The sequence below is a fragment of the Ambystoma mexicanum genome, chromosome 4p (assembly GCF_040938575.1).
Source record: "Ambystoma mexicanum isolate Mex_15411 chromosome 4p, UKY_AmexF1_1, whole genome shotgun sequence".
Classification (NCBI taxonomy): domain Eukaryota; kingdom Metazoa; phylum Chordata; class Amphibia; order Caudata; family Ambystomatidae; genus Ambystoma; species Ambystoma mexicanum.
The window spans coordinates 23887200-23909594 of record NC_090927.1 but is presented as its reverse complement, the minus strand read 5'-3'; positions in this window follow the sequence as shown (position 1 = coordinate 23909594).

The following is a 22395-nucleotide window of genomic DNA, read 5'->3' as shown; positions in this document are numbered from 1 at the left end:
CTTTGTTCCTTATACATTTGTTTTTCACCCAGAGTTATAAGCAGATATGAATGTGATATGCTGCGGTGGTTGTTGCCAGGGCATAGAGTCTTGGGTGCATGGCCACATGCACCCAAGACTCTATGCCCTGGCAACAACCGCCGCAGCATGTCACATCCATAGAGTCAAACATTTCAACTATGATCTATGGGAAACTTTTAATGTCCGCGAACAATGTGAGTGTTCTTAGAACACTTTGAACATGCCAGCGAACAATACGGACACCGTTTTCAGGACAACCCCTACGAACATTCCAGGACACCGGGAGTGTTCTTAGAAGCGTCTTTAGAACACCACCATCTTGTTTATTTGCGAACATTTCAGGACACCGCGAGTGTTGTTAGGACACATTCAACTTGACAAAGAACAATACGGACAGTGTCCTCAGGACACCCCCTACGAACACTCCCCGGACACCGGGAGTGTTCTTAGAAGCGTCTTCAGAACACTACCATCTTGTTTATTTGCGAACATTTCAGGACACTGCGAGTGTTCTTAGGACACATTCAACTTGACAAAGAACAATACGGATAGCGTCCTCAGGACACCCCCTACGAACACTCCCCGGACACCGCGAGTGTTCTTAGAAGCGTCTTCAGAACACCCCCATTTTGTTTATTTGCGAACATTTCAGGACACCGCAAGTGTTCTTAGGACAAATTCAACTTGACAGAGAACAATACGGACAGCGTCCTCAGGACACCCCCTACGAACACTCCCCGGACACCGCAAGTGTTCTTAGAAGCGTCTTCAGAACACCACCATCTTGTTTATTTACGAACATTTCAGTACACCGCGAGTGTTCTTAGGACACATTCAACTTGACAGAGAACAATACGGACAGGGTCCTCAGGACACCCCCTACGAACACTCCCCGGACACCGCGAGTGTTCTTAGAAGCGTCTTCAGAACACCCCCATTTTGTTTATTTGCGAACATTTCAGGACACCGCGAGTGTTCTTTTGACACATTCAACTTGACAGAGAACAATACAGACAGCGTCCTCAGGACACCCCCTACGAACACTCCCCGGATACCGCGAGTGTTCTTAGAAGCATCTTCAGAACACCCCCATTTTGTTTATTTGCGAACATTTCAGGACACCGCGAGTGTTCTTAGAACACATTCAACTTGACAGAGAACAATACGGACAGCGTCCTCAGAACACCCCCTACAAACATTTCAGGACACCGGGAGTGTTCTCAAAAACATCTTCAGAACACCCCCATTTTGTTTATTTGCGAACATTTCAGGACACCACGCGTGGTCTTAGAACACATTCAACTTGACAGAGAACAATACGGACAGCGTCCTCAGGACACCCCCTACGAACACTCCCCGGAAACCGCGAGTGTTCTTAGAACAGTTTCACTTTGCTTGCTAACAAAACAGACACATATTGACTCCTTAGAACACCCCCAGTCAGTTTATTTAGAACATTTCAGAACACCCGTGATGGCCGCAAACAAATCGAACACAAAAAGAACGTCTAACACATAAACAACACAACTTTCTTCCTATCTCATACACTCCCACCCTCCCCAAACACTCCTACACACCAACACACTCTACAAAATACACATTTTGAACAAAGTTTCACCGCGCTGTTCGGGGACGTCCACGAATCCAAGATGGCGGGCGCTACTGAAAAATCTGACGCGCTTCACGCTCCACGCCGTCCAATCAGCGAACACTTTGCATATCCGCGAACATCACGCAAGACGATTGGCCAATCAGGACACTTTCCGCGGAGCGAACAGGGAAGTGTGTCCGCAAACCCAACACAGATATCACTAATTTTTTTTGACCTAGTTTTTGGTCATTTTAAAAAAAACTACTGGACGGATTTTCACCAAATTTGCAAAAGCACGCTTTCGGGACCAAGCCGCTGCTCCTGGTCCAAATTTGGTGGAAATCCGTCCAGCGGTTTGGGCTGTATGCGCGAGCAAAGTTTTTTTCCCATTCACTCTATGGAGAGTGAGTATAATGTATACAAATATGAGCATATAGAGTGAAGGTAGAGTAATAAAAATAAAACTATGAGAAAGTGCTGATAACCCTAATGATTATCTTCATGCACAGAAAGGATTCCTCTCTTTCAAGCCTGTATCTTCCGCTATGTATATGTTTCATATCATGTGACTGGACCCTAAGTCTACAAATATAGTACCTTTTCAATTTTTACTTCCTGACTGTTACTGAAGAAAACTATGTGGCTTCGATATGTCAGTAAAGGATAAAAAGGGAGAGCCAGCCATGTGATGTCATCAGTGATGTCATCAATGACATTTGTGATGTCATCTTTAATGTCCTGGGTGTTAGTGTTAGCAGTGCACGGTGGCGCGAGTTATGGTTGCTTATGTTACCATAACTGCCGAATTTCAGGGGTTTTTCGGTTTTACTTTGAGCCATAACGTCCCTTTAACAAAGTTTTTTCACTGAATTTCATAGGTTTTTAGTGCACAACTTAACCATAATATCCCTGACTTCATATACATGTAACATAGAACATACTAACCCCCTCGTAGTGATTTTCATGTCCGCGGACTACCGCCTGTTAGGAAAGATTTCGTAATTGTAGGTAATTTTCCTTCCATGTGCCAACCCCTAAACTTTTGCTGTTGTTTTTCACCTTGTTCTCGACTTTGCCAGAGAAGTGCAGCCTTCTGCCGCACTCCTCTGGGCTTTCGCTCCTTTCTTACGGGGAAACTGACATGCCCTTAAGACAGTCAGTACCGGGGAACGCTGTTTCCCGTAGTTTCTTTTATCATGTTGCGGCTTTCATACAACATGACACAAGAGTGCACTGTAAGCTAAGTTACTGCTCTCTTGGGTCTCTAGTCTTCTACAGGCCCTAGATACTCGTTTAGGATTGTAACTGATCGGTGCAAGTGATTCACAGACGGGAATGGTGGCAGCAATCTTTTCTTGTGTTTTGAGCTCCTTTTGGCGTTCTAAGTGCGTTTCTCGCGCTTAACCCAAAATGGTGGCCTGGCTCCCAAAATGGCCAGACCACGAGGCTCCTTTGTCCTGTCCTCTGACCGTCTTGCTCCCTTCACCTTCCCCAGGTCGAGCCGACCCGGGGCCTTCCTTTTTTGTGTATGTACTTTCCCGCGAAACACTGATGCTTTCGCAGGCTTCTACATGTCTTGTGTGTGCCTCCAGGATGTGGGCTGGGATGTCTGGTCCCAATACACATCCTGGGTGCCAGAGAGTCTAGGGTGGTGTGAATGCCTGGGACCACCGTGGTCCGTGATAGGTCCACGTATGGTGTGAGTGTTGATGAGCGGATCTCCCATTGGGTCCCCTCCGTTTTGGCGCAAAGGGAACCGTGGATAAGAGGGGGCTGGAAACACCACTACCATGTCGATCTCCTGAGTTCTCACGAACGAAGGAATACAGGAGCCAAGTATCCTGCAACCAAGAGGCTGAACCGAGGAATCGCTGGTGACCCGCTGAAGGACTGCTCCTCTGCACTGCTGTCGCCTTGTGAAACCCTTTTCACCTTTGATCGAACCAGAAGGCCTGTACTGGTACTTCGACCCTTGGAATAGCGGGAACAGCTGTTCTCGGCATCTTCACCATCTCCTGCTCGTAAGCCTTCGGAAGCGTCTCTGGGCCATCCAGCAGACTGACCAGCCTACTAAGGAGTCTTGCTCTGTAACCGCCGCCAGGTTGTGTAGTATTTCGAGTCCTTGTCACTCTCACACGGTTCGTACACTTGGCGTTCCCAGGTCTGAAGTGAGTAGTGTACATTTGGCTCAGATACACACGGCCGCTCCGTTGCCCTGCTGTGGTAACAAACTGTGCGGGTTCCTTCGTTTGGGACATCTTTCACTCAACTCTGCTGCTGCAGACTCAACACGACGACGAGACGTCCCCTGCTCTTCTGAAATCTGCCAGCGACTGAAACTGACGCGGAGAAGCCTGGGTCTGCTTGCATCGGGGACCGGTGAGTAGCATAGCTAGGAACTGGTCGCCCTCCTGCAGGAGCCCATAGCTTTTCCCCGCTGTGTCAAAACAGCACACCTTTCCGTACACGCGCTCTGCTTCTGCCCACAGTGGAGGCTGCGCTTGAGTCGCGGAACACTGTTCTTCTTCATTTGTGCACTAAACTGAACTGCCTGATTTCCCTCGAAGAGACTCTCCTTTTGCCCGTTGGCACCAGCGTGTGCAGGTACTTTTGAGCACAAGGCTCCACTCTTCGTAGGGCTCGGACTTCCTTTTAGTTAGGTGCCTCTGAAGACGCACTGGGTCTAAGCATTATTTCGCACTGCCTGTTTTCCTTCCCTTTTAGGTGGACTACACATTTCGTGCATCTAACACTTGAGACGTGTTAGTATTTGTATATATATTGTATTGGTATGGTATGTGTTGGTTTACTAGAGTTGTATGTAAATTTAAATAGTGTGCCCCATTTCCCCTTTGAAGTTGGCTCTGAAAAGAGGCGTTTTTTTTTTTACAGATGCTTGATAGACACCTGTTATTTTGTATTTTTTTTCTTGTTTTTTTTTCTTACTTTACTCCTAAAATCTTCACATAACCTTCTCCAAAGCAACCTTTACATTCCAAAATAGAAAGACATTTACCGTAAAAGATAAAGAAATGCCATCTTCTTTAAAATTAACAGCATTACTGGCATCAATATTCTCATTGTTACAGAAGAACATACCAGCTCTAAGCATGAAGGCACACATGCCTCGGTTGATGACACACCTAGCAATATTTTGCTGAGGACAAAAAACTGAACTATTGTCCCATATTGCCCTAGGTAGTAATCCAGAAAAAATTACTTTTGCATTTGGAAGGATCTTCATTACTGCTTGAACCAAGCGTTCCAAATCAGCCAACAAAGTAGGGGCACTGACGTTGCCCAAATGGAAAGCACCATAGTGCAAAACTACCACATGCGGACTGTTCATCGTGGCCATATCCTCACAAACTTGTACAATTCCCTGTACATTGCAATCAGGCACACTGCTCCACACCACCTCCACTCCTTTCACATCAAAGTTCTTTGCAACATGCCTGCATTCAGCGTACTGCTGTAAACCATGCACAAACATATCTCCGAGCACCAACACCCTGACTTTCTCCACTTCTGCCATCTTCACCACACACAGTCTCTTTCAACACAAATCCACAACCTCGACATCTGATTGGCTGATCCGTACAGTCTTCTTTCCATGTTGGATTTCCTGGAAAAACCTGGATGTAGCACGCCCTGTCCACGAACAGCCGCGGTGTCCGCGGATGGCGTCCACTTTACTCTCTGTGCCATTCCCTCATTGCATACAGCTAAGCAATCACACAATACGAATAACGTCCTCAGAACACCCCCATTTTGTGAATTTTCGAACATTTCAGGACAATTATTATTTCATTATTCAACATATTAACATTACACATATTATACTTTCATCTTGTACTCTGCACACAATGCTATCTTTCTCCATTAGTAGCTCAGTATACTAGATAGAATCCCATAATACAATGCTATTTATATCAATGCATCATTCAAAGCACTAATAACGGTATGATATTTATTGCAATATCCTTGACACTTTTTTCGCAACATTATAATAAAAATCCCTAGTACACAAATTCCATGAAAAGTACATACACATGTGATGTCATCAGTGATTTCATCAATGACATTTGCGATGTCATCTTTGATGTCCTGGGTGTTAGTCTTAGCAGTGCATGTTGTTGGCGTGAGTTACTTTTCATAGCTTACCATAACTTGCTATTTTCAGGGGTCTTTCGGCTGTACTTAGAACCATAACGTCCTTTAAACAAACTTTTTTTAATATCACGCCATCAATATACAAACATGGCGTGCAAAAACCAACTTCTACAGATGGCTTTACACAGAATGTTGCAAAGTAAGAATTTATGCTCGTTCACAGTGAAGGTCAGCTGCTTCCATTTTTTTCTCGGGCCCCGGAGAGGCTCACGAAGCGGACTATAAGGTTGTATTGTGTTTTGACCTTGACAGACAGAGATTGTGATGAAAGACTTCTCTTGAAGGAGTGTTGCTAAAACGTAAGAGAAGATAAAGATGAAATTTCTGAAACGAAACCACTTTTATATATTATATCACTATGCGAAAGATGGTTGGCACACGCGGAGTCGTATTTTGGGACTGCACCACTCGTAGACAATGGAAATTGCAATTGTACTGTAAGTAACCCTTTAGATTACTTTATACCAAATATAATTACAATAGCGTAGCATTAAAGACCGCTCAAGTTGAACTTGTTCGTTGAAAGTGGCATAATGTTTTCTACCGCGCACTATCACCGCCGAATTGATCCCCTGTCGTTAAGAGGGCTCTGAAAAAGGCAGACGATATAGGGTGGGTTAATAGAAATAATTTAACCGGTCTATAGGCGGTCAAGCGCTCTACTCGCTGTGCCACTTCACTGTAGCCTGTCAAGTAGCACAGCGAGTACAGCGCTCGCTTTGACATCCGTGCACAGCTTGCTAACGCAAGTTTGAATCCCGGCAAGGCCAAACTCAGCCTTTCATCCTTCCGTGGTCGATAAATGAGCACCACACACCGTGGTTAATAATAAGCACCGCTTAGATACCTCACGGTTCTTAGCGCTATATGAATGGGAAAATATTATTATTTTATTATTAACATACTCTGTTGCACTATCTTCGATAGCAAATATTTTCACGCCCTAATAAATAAAATGATGATTTTTAATGAAGATCGGCTGGTGAGACTAATTTATGTTTTTTAAAACAGGTATGTGGCTCCATTTTGCCTATGTCACGATTTACAGACTCAGCGGATGGGGTCTTCAACTGCCAGGTGCAGGTCCAAATATGCAACTTCATGACCCTCACCATTTTATGGGACAATCGGCAAGGACCAATATGCCCTTACGCAGTACTAGCGGCTACAAACAACATACCAACCAATAGGGTGGTCTAATGGCTCGTTGTTGGAGCAACCTTCCGATTATCAGAGCAACCATTTACTGCTTTTATCATAAACCAACAGCCTATCTACCGCAAAGGAACAACGTGTGGCTCCAAATAAACTTTTGCTGATCGACAACAGAGACAATAGCAAATCGCTGAATATTCACTAAACATTTCATGTGAAATAAATGTACTTTACCAAATGTACAATCCTGCTGTTTACTTTTAAACAACAGTTTCATATTCCGAATTGTGGCGCACTGAGTTGTAAGCTGATCTAACACTCTCTGTACCGCAAAGGAACATCGCGTGTCTCAACATGAACTTTTGCGGATCGACAACAAAGACAAATGCAAATTGCTGAATATTCTCTAAACATTTGATGTCAAATAAATGTACTTTACAACATTTACAATCTTGCTGTTTGCTTTTAAATCACAGTTTCATATTCCGAATTGTGGCGCGCTGTGTTGTGACATAATGTGTGTTGTCTTCCGGGTTCTGTGTAAAGTCGCGTAGTACTGGAGACGACTGGGTGCATTTGATTACGCACCCTGTAACATCACGGAGAGAGGCGGGGAATATGAATGCTTTGATAATATCAGGCTTAGGGGCGGGAGATATGATTTAGTGTCGCAAAAACAAGTCAGCCAGGTCAATAGCGCCAGTCATAGGATTATCACATAATGTCGGCGCACACCAGCCGGATTTATCGTTTCTTTAGTGGACAAAAAGTTGGTTGACGCCCCTAGGAAATTGTACTATTAGCGGACAAAAGGAGTGCTCTTAAAACACTTTCACCCTGACAACGAACAATACAAACAACGTTCTCAGAACACCCCCATTTTGTGTAATTGCAACCATTTCGGGACACTGCGAGTGTTCGTAGAACACATTCAACTAGACAGATTACAATACGGACAGCGTCCTGAGGACACCCCCAGTTTGTGTATTTACAAACAATTAAGTACACCGCGAGTGTTCATAGCTCATTTTTACCTTCCTTGCGAACAAAAATGACACATACTCCGTCCTCTAAACACCCCACCATTTAGTTTATTTACAAAATGTCAGAACAGCCGTGTTCTCCGCGGACAAATCGAACGCAACAAAAACGTCTAGCACATAAAAAAACGAAACATTGAACCTATCTCATACTCCCCCACCCTCCCCAAACACTCTTACACACCAACACACGGCACTAAATACAATTTTTTATCCATGTTTCACTGCGCTGTACGCGGTCGACTGCTAATACAAGATGGCGGGCGCCACAGAAAATTTGACGCGCTCCACGCCCCTCGCCGTCCAATCAGCGAACACGTCGCATGTCCACGGACATGACGCAAGGCCATGGGCCAATCGGGGTGCTGTCCGCGGAGCGAACAGGGAAGTCCGTCCGCGAAGCGAACACAGATATCACTAATTTTTTTGCCTTACATTTTGCTCATTTTTAAAAAAACTACTGGACAGATTTACACCAAATTTACAAAAGCACGCTTTTGGGACCAGGCCGCCGCTCCTGGGACCCCCCCTATAACTTTTACCCTCCTGGACGAATCCTCACCAAACTTTGAAAAAAGATTCTGAGTGACCCAACTACTTTTTTTGCAAAGTTTGGTGAGGATCCGTCCTGGGAGAGCGAAGTTATAAGCCGCCCATAAAGAGCTCTTCCTATGGAAACAGCAACTTAACCATAACTACACAACCACTACCGTGGCTGTGTATTACACGGCCATGATAGTGGCTGTGTAGTTATGGTTAAGTTGATGTTTCCATAGGAAGAGCACTTTTTGGGCAGCTTATAACTTTGCTCCCCCTGGACGAATACGTCCAGTAGTTTTTTTAAAATGACCAAAAAGTATGTCACAAAAAAATAGTGATATCTATGTTCGGTCCGTGGACACACTTCCCTGTACGCTCCGTGGACAGTGTCCTGATTGGGCGACCGGCTTACGTCATGTCCGCGGACATGCAACGTGCTCACTGATTGGACGGTGAAGAGCGTAAAGCGCGTCAGATTTTCGGGAACGGCCGCCATCTTGGATTCGCAGACGTCTGTGGACAGCACAGTGAAACTTGGTGGAAAAAATACTATTTAGTAGAGTGTGTTGGTGTGTAAAAGTGTTTAGGGAGGGTGGGGGAGTAAGAGATGGGTTAAATGTTTTATTTATTTAGGTGGTAGACCCCCCTGTTGTGTTCGCTTTGTCCGCAGACAACGCAGATGTTCTTAAATGTTCTAAATAAACAAAATGGGTGTGTTCTGAGGACGGTAAGCCTACACCTGTAGGTATTGTTCGCAAGCAAGATGAAAGTGTTCTAAGAACACTTGCGGTGTCCTGAAATGTTCGAAAATAAACGAAATGGGTGTGTTCTGAGGACGGTAAGCCTGTCCATTTTGTTCGCAGGCAAGTTCAATCTGTTCTAAGAACACATCATGTGTCCTGGGATGTTTGTCAATAAACACAATGGGGGTGTCCTGAGGATGGTATGCCTGTCCGTACTTTTTGCAAGCAAGTTCAAATTGTTCTAAGAACACATGAAGTGTCCTGGGATGTTTGTAAATAAATGAAATGGGGGTGTTCTGAGGACACTACGCCTGCACGTATTGTTCGCAAGCAAGTTGAAACTGTTCTAAGAACACTCGTGGTGTCCTGAAATGTTCGAAAATAAACAAAATGGGTGTGTCCTGAGGACGGTATGCCTGCCCGTTTTGTTCGCAGGCAAGTTGAAACTGTTCCAATAACACGGCAGTGTCCTGAAATGTTTGTCAATGGACGAAATGGGGGTGTCCTGAGGACGCTGTCGTATTGTTCGCTGGCAAGATGAAAGTGTTCTTAGAACACATTATGTGTCCTGGGATGTTCATAAATAAACAAAATGGGGGTGTCCTGAGGATGCTATGCCTGTCCGTACTATTGTTCGTAGGCAAGTTGAAACTGTTCTAAGAACACTCATCATGACCGCGGACATTAAAAGTGCCAGTATGGCATAGTTAAAATTTGACTCTATGGCCATGTGACCATGCACCCAAGACTCTATGCCCTAGCCACAACCACCGCAGCATATCACACCTGTAGTGGCTTATAACTTTGGGATCATTGCTACATTTGCATAGCAACTTACACCAATTACATTTGAAAGTTTAAATGGACCAGGTAGTTCTGTATCTGAGTGCTTTTTTCTGAGTTTGTCTCCCTTCTTTGAAGAGGTACCTGGTTTACTTTCCCTAATAGGTTCTTTTTTGATTGTTGTACTTGATGAAGTATTTGTTTCTTTTAATCTCTTTGGAAGATTTGCAGTGACATCCTGTTGCATTTCTGTTTGATTTTGTTTTCTTTTAGAACATTTTACTTTTTGTGGAATAGGATATATTTTTAGATGGGGGTTGTATAGTGAACCAAGTCTATTGTATTCTGAAATGCAAGGAATATCAGTGTTTACTTTACTTGCATCAAAGTTCATTAGAAATAGACCGTCAAGTGTACGTAAGCATGATAGTGCTACGTAGCTCATGCCTCCTTTAAAGACTGTGTTACCAATGTCTATCAATGCTTTGTCTAGGGTAAGACCTTGTGATTTATGAATGGTGACTGCGTATGCAAGAGTTTGAGAAAATTGTTCTATGCGCACATACATGTCTTTGAAGAGAAGGAATCGAGCTGTTGAGCGTCCTATCCTTTTCACTTCTGAAAGTTTGTCAAAGTGAATATTGACAAACTGAATGTTGTCACGTGGGTATGTTCGAAAGCCAACAACTGTACCCACTGCTCCATTAACTAGTCCTTGATCCATGTGAAGGTTACGTTTAAGCATTACTCTGCAATTTAAGGATAATTTTAACATCTTTTCTAAGCCTGCTGTGTTTGAGATTGATTTTTCTAAATTATTTAGTCTTGTTGTGGCTTGGTCACACATGGGTAGTGTCATACCATGTACATCTAGTTTGTCTGTGGCGCTAATTTCCATTATTGGTTGCATTTCTTTACTTAGCATGATTTCATTGAATTTGAAACAGCTTGCAAGAGTTGGCATTAAGGCCATACAATTGACATTTTTGTGGGCTAATTGTTCCATAACATCCGTAGCACATGCATTATCGCCATAAAGTGCATGAATGTGCCGGGCTTTCAATATTGCTTGTGCTCCTTGAGATAATATACCAACTCTAATACTTTTTAAGATGTTGGCATAAGTGAGATCTTCAGATTGCTTCATGTTTTCTGTTAATTCTTTGTATTGGAAATGTTGCCAAAGGTTGACATTTCCAATGCTGCCAACAGTTTTACGGCAGAGTTTGTGTCCTAAGGTTTTCAAAATAGGCTCACCTTTCACTGGTGTAAATTGAAGAAGATCTCCAAAAACAATAATGTATTTTCCCCCAAAGAGCTCTTCGTAGTTGGTTTTGAGTACTTCTTGTAATCTGAGGTGAATCAAGGCCAACATTAGGTTGGAGACCGCGCTCACTTCATCTATTAGAAGCATTTTCATTTGTTTTAATACTCTGTGTAGTTCCATTGCAGCTTCTGTAGAAAGTTTGTAATAGTCTAATTTGTTTTGGTGTTCTACTGGCAGGAGTAGTAATCAGAGTAAAGTGGCACCGCCTATTTTGTAGGCAGCTAAACCTGTGGGGGCAGTGACAACAGCTGACAGTTTGTTGTCTGTCAATTGTTGAAGGAATTTACTGATGATTTTGATTAAGAATGTTTATCAGAACAAGCTTCACCACTGACGTACAGTAGTATAGGTTTGTAATTTAGGCAGGTACATTCTTTGTTTTCATGTTGTACACCATGTGCAATTTCTTTTGTTACTTCTTCAAAAATGCTACGTTGCTCATTGTTTAGTTTTGATTGCAGTATAGTTAAGTCTTCTTTATCTTCATACTGACACATGGTGTTTTCTACTTCCGTCACAGCTATTTCTGCCTCATTTGTTATTAGTGGCTCTCCCAGTGGTTCTTGGCTTCCTGTTAAAGAAGGTTGACCAATGTCAGGAGTGTCCTTATCTAGTTGGGCCTGGAGTTCTTCTTCGTGTTGCTGTTCATTGTGCAACATTATTTTGTACTGTGTAAAGTTTACATCAGTTATACTGCTTTCATTTGCTTTGAAAGCGTCTTCATAGGAGTCATAGTTATCTAGTATTTATTCTTCTTTTCTCCATGGTTTAAAGAATTGTAGCAGGGACATGTAATATAGTTCTTTATGTTGAGGAGTCTTTAATGACAATTTAATATGATTCATTAAATTTGGTTTGGTGAGTTTTACTAAGCTGCCTTCACAATTTGTCACTCGGTATTTACCTTTTTTTCATCGGTTTTTATATTATTTTTGTATGTGAAGTGTTGGGCTATGTGGTATAGACACATGGTTTCCAAAGTGGTACTTATGTTTGGGTAGTATGTGTCCAGTAAATTGTTTTTTTAAAATGTCTTGGCTGTTGGGATCATGTTTGGCTATTGTTTCTATATCTTCATATGATTTTAGAACTCTTTTTCTAGATTTAGCAGGACCAATACTTAGCCATACTATATTTTCAGATTTTGCATACAAAGCAGTACCAGTTAAATGATCTGCGACTTCATAGGAGCCACATTCTCTATGGGTGAGCATTTTTATGCCCAAGCTGTATAATTTCTGAGACAGTGATTTGTCTCAAGACAGGTCATTCCAGAGGTCTTGGAGCTCTGTTTTTTCTGCTTTGGTTAGGTGTGCTGTAACATATCGTGCAACTGCAGTGGAATTGTCTGCAATGTACTGCATATCTAAGTTTGCATTCCATAAGTGGGCAATGATTGCATTGTAATCATTGATATATTTTTCTTCTTCTGTTCTTTTTATGTAATATATATTTTTAGGTGATTTACCTTTAACACTATGTCTAACTGAAGACATGAAGTTGTTCACTTGACCTGTTTTTGTAACCGGTTTAGGGAAACCAAAGGGGCATTTGGTGTAGTATTTCCCTTGTTTTTGTATTTGCGACAACAATATTTGCCACATTTTTGTCTTTGAAATTGTAAAATTTGTACATGAAGATCACTATTTGTTGCTTCTGATGGAATTTCAAAAGTGACATATTTTTAAATAAACTGTAACACAGTGGCGTCATTGTCTTGACCAAATTTAGGAGCATCTTTAATCCATAAAAGCATGTGGATGTGTGGTGCTCCTCTGGCTTGGTATTCTTTTCTCCAAAAGAAGTGTTGCAATTCCCTGAGGGGAGGAGCAGTTTTATTACAAATAAAGTGTAGCATAGCAATGAAGCGATGGTGAAAATATCTTGAAACATTAACAGGATCTAGATAACAAAGTTCTCCAGGTGTTAGTATATCTATGTTTGCTTTGTTTTTGTTTGATATGCGTAGGAAATCATGTAAATCTTCCCATGCATATTCTGCACAACTTAATGTAACAAACCAAGTGGGTGGGCCAAGGTTTCTTATCCTACAACGTACATCTCCATGACGTCGGAACCAGTATTCTTTAGTACCACGCATATTTGCTAATAGATTTGTAATATTTTGTTGTAAAACCTCATCTTTTTGTTGCACTTTTGAAAGTGGGATCCTGATTTTAATGTGTGTGCAACTCCATAACATCAAGTTGCTAGTTCACTTTCAAAGAGTAGGTGGAATATGTATTCCACATTTTGTCTAAATCTGGGATCTTCAGAATACATCCGTAACGAGCGGTATTCTGATGCTATTATTTGAATAGGTCTATCATCGTACCTTCCTCCTTTGCCAGTAGGAAAGAGTAGAGGAAAAGCTTGTGCTTCTATACTTTTTTACCATATACTGATTGGCGATCCTTTTGTTTGATGCATTTGGTAAGTTTCCAGTACATCTTGTACGGTGTCATTACAGTGCAAAGGATGAATTGTATAATGGTCTAAAGTATTTGATATTGTAGCAGGATCTAGTAGCTCAAATTGACCAGCTTCTTGTGTTTCGTGAATTATTTCAGTTGTATCTTTCATGTTTTCTTCAATATTAATTTCTTTGTAATATTCATTATTCTCTTTAAGATATTGGAAGGCTTGTCTAACTTTATATAAATCTACCAGCTGTTGCCATATTTTTTTGTCTTTTGTAGGTACTCCATTTACTAATATAATTAAAGATTGCTGCATTGGACGTTGCACTCCTAGAGTATGCACATTTTCTTATAGATGTAATGGTAAATAAACTACTTTTCCACAAATGCCTTTTACCAATTCAGAGGGAGGTAATTTTGCTGTTTTTGGTTGAAGGCATATTATTGCTTGAAATGGGTGTACTGTTTGAATTATGATGCTCTCATATAAATTGAGTTGTTGTAGGGATTTTGGTCGTGGAAATAATTCCAAATTATTTGTGAGAGCACGTGAAGGAGTTTGGTTGTTGTCAAGTTTTGTAGTGCAGTAACTGCAAAGTATTAAGGGGTCAGTTATTTTGTATTTGTTTTCTGCTATAAGGTAGAGAGCTAATTCAAACCATTTAGAATCTTCATTGTCTTCTATTTTGTATGTTAGGTCTACAGTTTTTGTGTTACTTTTATAACAAAAGTTCTACTGCAACATACACACACATGGTTTGGTACTTCAGCAGATGTACTTTTAAATTTCAGTATTTCTTTTTTGTATGTGTGTAGTAGAAGGTTCCCATGCATACAACTGTTGCTAATTTGCTTTAAAGCTTTTTCATTCTGTAAGTGGCTTTCACTTCCAAAATATTTTTCTGGACATAGTTGATTTCTTCAAGTAGGTCTTTTGCTGTACCATGAAGAAGAATGTTATTTAAATTGGCTAGTGATAAAGCAGGACTTTTAGCATAATACAGTTTATAGACTAGATTTCTTATAGTTGAATGATGTGTTGATATCATTTTGATATAATGGAAGGTGGTTTTGCAAGTAGGTCCTGAAATGCAGGCCAATGAATGTCCTTGTAGTCCTGTGTGCTTGCGCACTTGACAGGTATCCATATTTTACAGTAGTTTAATTTTCATTTTGTCTTTGCCTTTCACATATTGATTGAGGAATTGGCGTAAAGACTTGAAAGATTTTTTGGGGATGTTACACATTGACGGGCATGGCCATTTGTACACTAGACGTTCTGATTCAGTTGAATGGAGAGGTCATTCTAAGTTTTCTGGGGATATTTTTGTAAGGAGTATTTCTTGTTCCATTATGGTATTATTAACTGTTTCATAACCTCGTCCACTACTATGTATGGCAATTGTATGTGTTTGCATTTGTTTGTATGCTTCTTCATCAAAATATGGTTCTGTGCTTGTAGTGTGACTCCACTCACCTCCACAGATACTTAAGAAGTTATTTCTGTTGACATTTCATTTATTGGTCTTTTTTGTAATTTAGTCATTAGTTTTGTTAGTGGTTTCATTTTGTTTAACACTAAAACAAATAATTTTCTTTTGAGAAGGATTGCACTGTCTATCAACGCTTCTAAGATTAATTTACTACGATAGGTTTTAAGGTTTGTGCCTGATTTCTCTCCTGTTTTTATAAGATTTTGAAGAACTCTGTGACGGAACATTTTTGCTAAAATATTTTTTTGGTATGCTTACTTTGCACTATATCAAGATTTATAGGAGCAGTTTTATCTGTAGTGGTAGCTGAATTTTTGTTAATTGTTTTCTGGTTTGTTTTACATTTTGATAGAGGAGGAAAAGTTTCTGTACTTGAAGCTTGTTTTGTTTCGCTAAATGACTGTATTAGCTGTTTTGTTTGAACTTTTTGTACAAACCCTGCTAGAGATGGATGCTTATTTTGGACACTTCTATTTTTATTTGCTCTGCTTCTGCGTTGCTTTCTACAGACTTGATTTTTGGTAGGCATTCTTTAGGGTCTGTTGAAAAAAATAAAGAAGGTATGGGTTGGGGTGTTCTGCAATGTATGTGTGCTGTGTGGATGAGTGTCTGAGTAAGATGATAAAGATGTATGTGATGGTGTGTGATTATGCATTGGGCAACTACAACTCGTTGGGATGTGTATTCTTGAATTTATGGGCTGCTAAACTGGGGTTCAGGTGACAGTAGAAAGTAAGCTAGTGGTGTGGAGAAGTACTAATAGTACATCTAATGATATACAATTAAAACAGTTGTTTGTTCTATAATATCAAAATTCTAGGGGCTGAGTTGGGTCATTTGTGTGCTGAAAAATAGGAATTTGTGCACCATTCTGCTTGTAAATCTCTGTTTAAGAAATGGGGATTTGTGGACAGAATGGTGCTCAATCTCTATTTTTAGGGGCACAAATAGCATGAATTAACCTTACAGTGTGTTTGAGTAATAGTACAAATATTATGGTGGTATTCAACTTACTTTTTTTCTGGAATGGGCAGGTTTCTTCTTAGTTGTTCTTTGTACTTCAAATTTGGCTGCTGCTTTTCAGGGGAGTGGTCTTCACTGCAATTGTAAAGGAAACAAATTAGTAATTTTGTTTGTATATAGCACTGTTTTTAATTTAGACATTGATTATTTTATTTGACATTGACCCTCAGTGCCTTCCGCAAAACCATGAAAACTATCTTATTCACATAAGATGCGTCGCACCAGTTGAATACATATCATATGTTCTTAATGCATAAGCTGTATTGTAATGACTAACGGTACCAACCAAAATATCAGTTCTATGCCTTGTGGAATTCATAATGTACCACTGAATGCCACTATTCCTGTAACTATGCTCTTGCAAGTAACTGCGCCTCAATGCCCATGGGCTGCTTGCACGCTATATACATATAAATATAACTAACTAACTAACTAACTAAATAAATAAATAAATAAATGTTCATGTTTTTGTACAAGTATTGTTTGATATTTGAACATACTGTTTGCATGCAATTTTGTTAGAGTATGTTCACTCTTTATATTGTACTTTAAATATATTAGTTCAACATGCTTTGCAAATGTGTGTGTAAAAAGAAATTAAATAGCAGATAGGTTTGGAAGTGACAGTTGATTATAGGAGATGGAAAAAATGACAGTAAGTTCATTTTATAGATTATACAAGCTAAAAGTCAGTTAATCTGTATATAAGAATCTATAAGAATTGTAAATGTACTATACAGAAAATATGCATACCTGTAGTTTGTGTTCTTGCATATGGATATGCATGCAGCTGCAAGTAGAAATTTTGGAGACTTGTACAGTATTTCTTGTAGAAGGTGCTTTCCAATGATATGACACTTGTACTCAGAGAGATTAACAGTACATTTGAAGTGCTCATGTATGATGATGCAGTTAGATGTAGAGGTCTTGGATGTGATTGGTGGATGGTCATGTGACTTCTTAGCTATATCCAATGAGAGAATACCACAGAAAGTGAAATGAAAATGGTAGAAGGACTGTCCATGTTACGATATGTCCGCAGACATGGCGGTAGTCCGCAGACATCGCGTGTTACATCCGGGGATTTTTGGGTGGGGAGGCATGCAAATGAGAATGAGTAGACCAAGGGATTGGTCAGTAAAGTTAAGTGGGTGTGTTGTGCCCGGAGAGAGTTTCTCAGATACTCTTTTTGCTGAGAGAAGAACAGATAGCTATGGCTGTGTGTTTCAGAAAACAGATTGTTTGGATTTTGGGAGACTCGTGGATACATTGGTTGAAGGTACATGCAGAAAGCTGTGGAGTAGCTGTAGATCTTGGATTCCAACATGTGGAAGTGCACTGGCATGGAGTACGTGGAATGAAGAGGTTGGACTTGCTACCTCTCTGTGCTACTTTGGAGACAGAGCAACATCCAGACATAATTGTAATTCATTGTGGAGGGAACAGTTTAGGACATGTGTCTGGAATTTCTTTGCAATTTGCAATGAAAAAAGGACTTGGGAAGTTCATGAACATGATTCCAAATTCTCAAGTAATTATTTCATGGATTGCGCAGAGACAAATGTGGCTTCGTTCTTCTTCATTTGGTCCACAAATGGAGAAAGCAAGGCGCAATGACAATAAGGCTGTTTGTGCCTTTCTAAGAGATTTCGGCATGTCTGTCTTTTCACAATGAAAATATTGTGTTTCGTAGCACATACATTTTTCGCAGAGATGGAGTCCCTCTTACTTATGCTGGCAATCAGATTTTTCTGAGAAATCTACAAAATGCATTGCGACCTTTTTTGGAATTACAGCATCCATTTTGTAGTAGGTGTTGAGAATTTCAAATTTTTCAAACACAAACAAAAACCACCAAAAGGCTCTTTTCAGAGCCACCACTTCCTCTCAGACAAAACTGCAATGGTTATGATAGGGCAGCAACCCAAAATTTTAGATGTTTGCGGACTGTCCGCGGACTTCTAAAAAATACACCGGGCCCTGCTTCATTTATTTTCACTTCTATTTTTAAACTGTGAAAGGCGGCTCTGAAAAGAGCCTTTTTTTATTTTTGTTGTTTTATATTTTTTGCTTTTTATTATACACGACACAGTAGGAAAGGAGGGAAAAGGAGGATGAGGGGGGACACCAACCACAGGGATAAGAAAGGGCGAGCTGAGAGAGGAAGATGTAGAGTGGATTTTACTTGGGTAATGAGCAGATCTTCTCGTGCTCTGAGACCAGAGCCTCAAAAGCACTTTGAAGTCTCTCCCCCCTGCAGAATACTGTGTCGCAGTACATACATACAACTGTGACCCTCGAAAGGTAAGGGTCATCAGCATTCTGTATGGCCTGTGAGGCAGCTTGAGAAAGACGCTGTCCCACAGAGGTGGAACTTGTGGTGACAGGATCAGAAACAGAGGATGAAGTAGAGGAAATCAACCTGCTACGTTCTTCGCAAGGTACAACCCTGCGAATAGCCCCAGAGTGAAATGACTTCAGGTGTCGCTTCATAGTAGTGGTCCCAAAGCTGTACTTACCGTGCTTCCCGCGACTGAGTATCATTTTGCACTCATTGCAGGTAACATGGTTCGCACGAGCCTTAGGACCATTCCCATGAATGGTAAATAACCGCCACACCCAAGACTTACGCCTAGTGCGGGTAGTAGGGTTTTCCTCTACCTCATTCTCATCATCCTCTTCATCCTCCTCTGCATTCTCACTCCTGTTATCCTCATGCCCTTGGGGAGGTGGTGGTGGTGGAGGGGTTGGGGGTGGTGCTGAGACAGATGTAGCACCAGGTGGCAGTACTGCAGCCATGGATGCCATCAGGTTTCCGATTAAAATCAGGAAAGTTGGCTGGAAAATGCACTGTGTTCTGTAAGATAGCCATAAACACAATGAGAATTAGCTCTAGGGTGTGGCCTTTTATAGGGGTGCTTGTGCGCAGTTCGCCGACATGCGCGCTTTCCGCGGACAGATCAAACACCAAAAAAAGGTTTAAAAAGTCCCATAAAGTATGTAGAAACTCAGGATTACTATGTGGGACTTGTGTTATGGTGAGTTATTATTGACAAATATTGTGGATTGCTTGAAAAGGTAGTTTTAAATTGTTCAGGGCCACGAACAGTGTTCGCAGTCAAAACACACGCTCAGCGTGGGTACGGTCATATGATAGCTTCGTGAACATGTCCGCGAAGGGAGCGGGTGTCCGCAGGACATCAAATGCACTGAAACTGTTTTGCGCATGTGCGTTGGTGTTTTACGGACACTGTTTGGGTCCTGAAGCTAATTAAAAGTGCATCACAAGTGAAACGAACAATTACGGACAGGCGTTTGTTCTTAGAACAGTTTTAACTCGCTTGCGAACAATACAGACAGGCATAGAATCCTCAGGACACCCCATTTTGTTTATTTGTGAACATCACGGGACACTTGATGTGTTCTGGAACAGTTTGAACATGCTTACAAACAGCAGTAACAGGTCTTGCATCCTCAGGACACCCCGATTTTGTTTATTTATGAATATTTTAAGACACCATATGTGTTCTTAGGACAGTTTCAGCTTGCTACCAAACAATACGGACAGGTATAGCGTTCTTAGGACACCCCCTTTTTGTTTATTTACGAACATTTCAGGATACTGCCTGTGTTCTTAGAACAGTTTCAACTCGCCTTCAAAGAATACGGACAGATCTTGCGGCCTCAGGACACCCCCATTGAGTTTATTTACAAACATTTCAGGTCACAGCGTTTGTTCTTAGGCCAGTTTCAGTTTGCCTCTGAACAATACAGACAGGCATAGCGTCCTCAGGACACATCCATTTTGGTTATTTACGAACATTTCAGGACACTGCTTGTGTTCCTAGAACAGTTTCAACTCGCCGTGAACAATATGGACAGGTCTAGCGTCCTCAGGACACCCCCATTTTGTTTATTGACGAACATTTCAGGACACCATGTGTGTTCTTAGGTAAGTTTCAGCTTGCCTCCGAACAATACGGACAAGTATACCGTCCTTAGGACACCCCTATTTCGTTTATTTACGAACATTTCAGGATACTGCCTGTGTTCTTAGAACAGTTTCAACTCGCCTGCGATCAATACGGACAGGTCTAGCGTCCTCAGGACACCTCCAATTTGTTTATTGACGAACATTTCAGGACATCGCATGTGGTAGTTTGATTGCGGACATTCCGAACACCAGCTCTGTTCTTAGAACAGTTTCAACTTGCATGCGAACATTACGAACAGATATAGTGTCCTTAGGACACTCCCATTTTCATTTCTTTACGGACATTCCGGACACCTGCGCTGTCTGCGGACACCTGAACTGCTTTTTAAAAAAAGACAAGAAATGAATTAGGACACAATATAATAATTTTACTATATTTTATATGGATGTTAAATTTATGACAGAGAAGGTGAGGCGGAAATTGAAACAAAAACAGGAGAATTGGGGGTTTCAATAGGATTTATATGAGGTGAAGAAGGGATGGAAGTCTCATCAAAACGTTTTGGTTCATGGAGAGGGTTTGGAGATAATTGACTGGGATATGGTGAGGCGGGACAGGTACATGTGGTACAATGGTATGTAGTTGTTTGTTTCAAGTGATCCTCCACAAAGTTTTTGAAATTGTTAAAATTTGCCATGAGTAGGTCCATTTTGTGTTCTATGTGCTGAAGAGTCTTATCCAATACTTCTTTTTCTTTAGTATTTTCAATTTTTGTATGGTCTGTACAAATAAAAATGTATATATTAAATGTATATAAGATAATATTTAATAATTGGTTTATATAGTAAAGTGTCTACCATTAGATTCACTATCTTCAGACATTTCCTCACGTGGGAAATGCTCCTCTAGCCACTCCAGAGTACTAGACATTTCTGTGACTACTAGACATTTTTAGACTACTTCAGCTTTTTTGCGTACTTCACTTTCCCTGTATATACCCATATTTGTTTGTGTTTTTGTCTCTTTGTGTTTTGTTTGTAATAATGCAATTATGTAATACTTGGGTTTTATTAGCTACTTATTACATATTTCACAGTACGCAAAACTCTAATAAGAAAACAGTTATCATTTCATTATTCAACATATCAACATTATGAATATTGTACCTTCATCATGTATGCTGCACACAATGCCCATGTTTCTGCATCAGGAGCTTAATATACTGTATAGAACTTCATAATAGAATGCTATTTATATCAACGCATTGCTTAATGCACTAATTAGCTCATGATATTTATTCCAATGATCCTTGACAGTTTTTTCTCAACATTATAATATGAATCCCTTGTACACACATTTCATGAAAAGTAAATACACATGTGATGTCATCAGTGATGTCATCAATGCCATTTGGGTTAGTCTTAGCAGTGCATGGTGGTGGTGTGAGTTATGGTTGCTTAGCTTACCATAACTGGCGAATTTCAAGGGTTTTTCAGTTTTACTTGGAACCACAATGTCACTTTAACAAAGTTTTTTTTACTGAATTTCATAGGTTTTTTGTAGCGCAACTTAACCATAACATCCCTTTAACAAAGTTTTTTTATTGAACATATATATATATATATAATACATGGCCACGGTAGTGGCCATGTAGTTATGGTTAAGTTGTTGTTTTCATAGGAAGAGCACTTTTTGGGCGGCTTATAACTCGGCTCCCCCTGGACGAATCCTTACCAAAGTTTGCAAAAAAAGTATATGGGACACTGATTTTTTTTCCAAAGTTTGGTAAGGATTCATCAAGGGGGGCCAAAGTTATGGGGGGGGCCCAAAACGTCTTTTTTTTCCATAGACTGAATGGGGCAAAATATTTAACACGGCTAATGGCCAAACCACAGGATGGATTGTCATCAATTTTGTGGCAGGGGCAGCAGCTTGTTCCCCAAAGCGTCCTTTTGTGTATTTTGTGCAAAATCCTTTTGTAGTTCCCTTTAAAATGATAAAAAAAATAGCTCTCAAAGAATTAGTGTTATCTATGTCCGCTCCGCGGTCCCACTTCCCTGTTCGCTCAGTGGAGAATATTTCTATTGGCTAATCCATGGCATTCTGTACGTCAAGCTGTTGCGCTTTCACCGATTGGCTCTGCCATAGCGT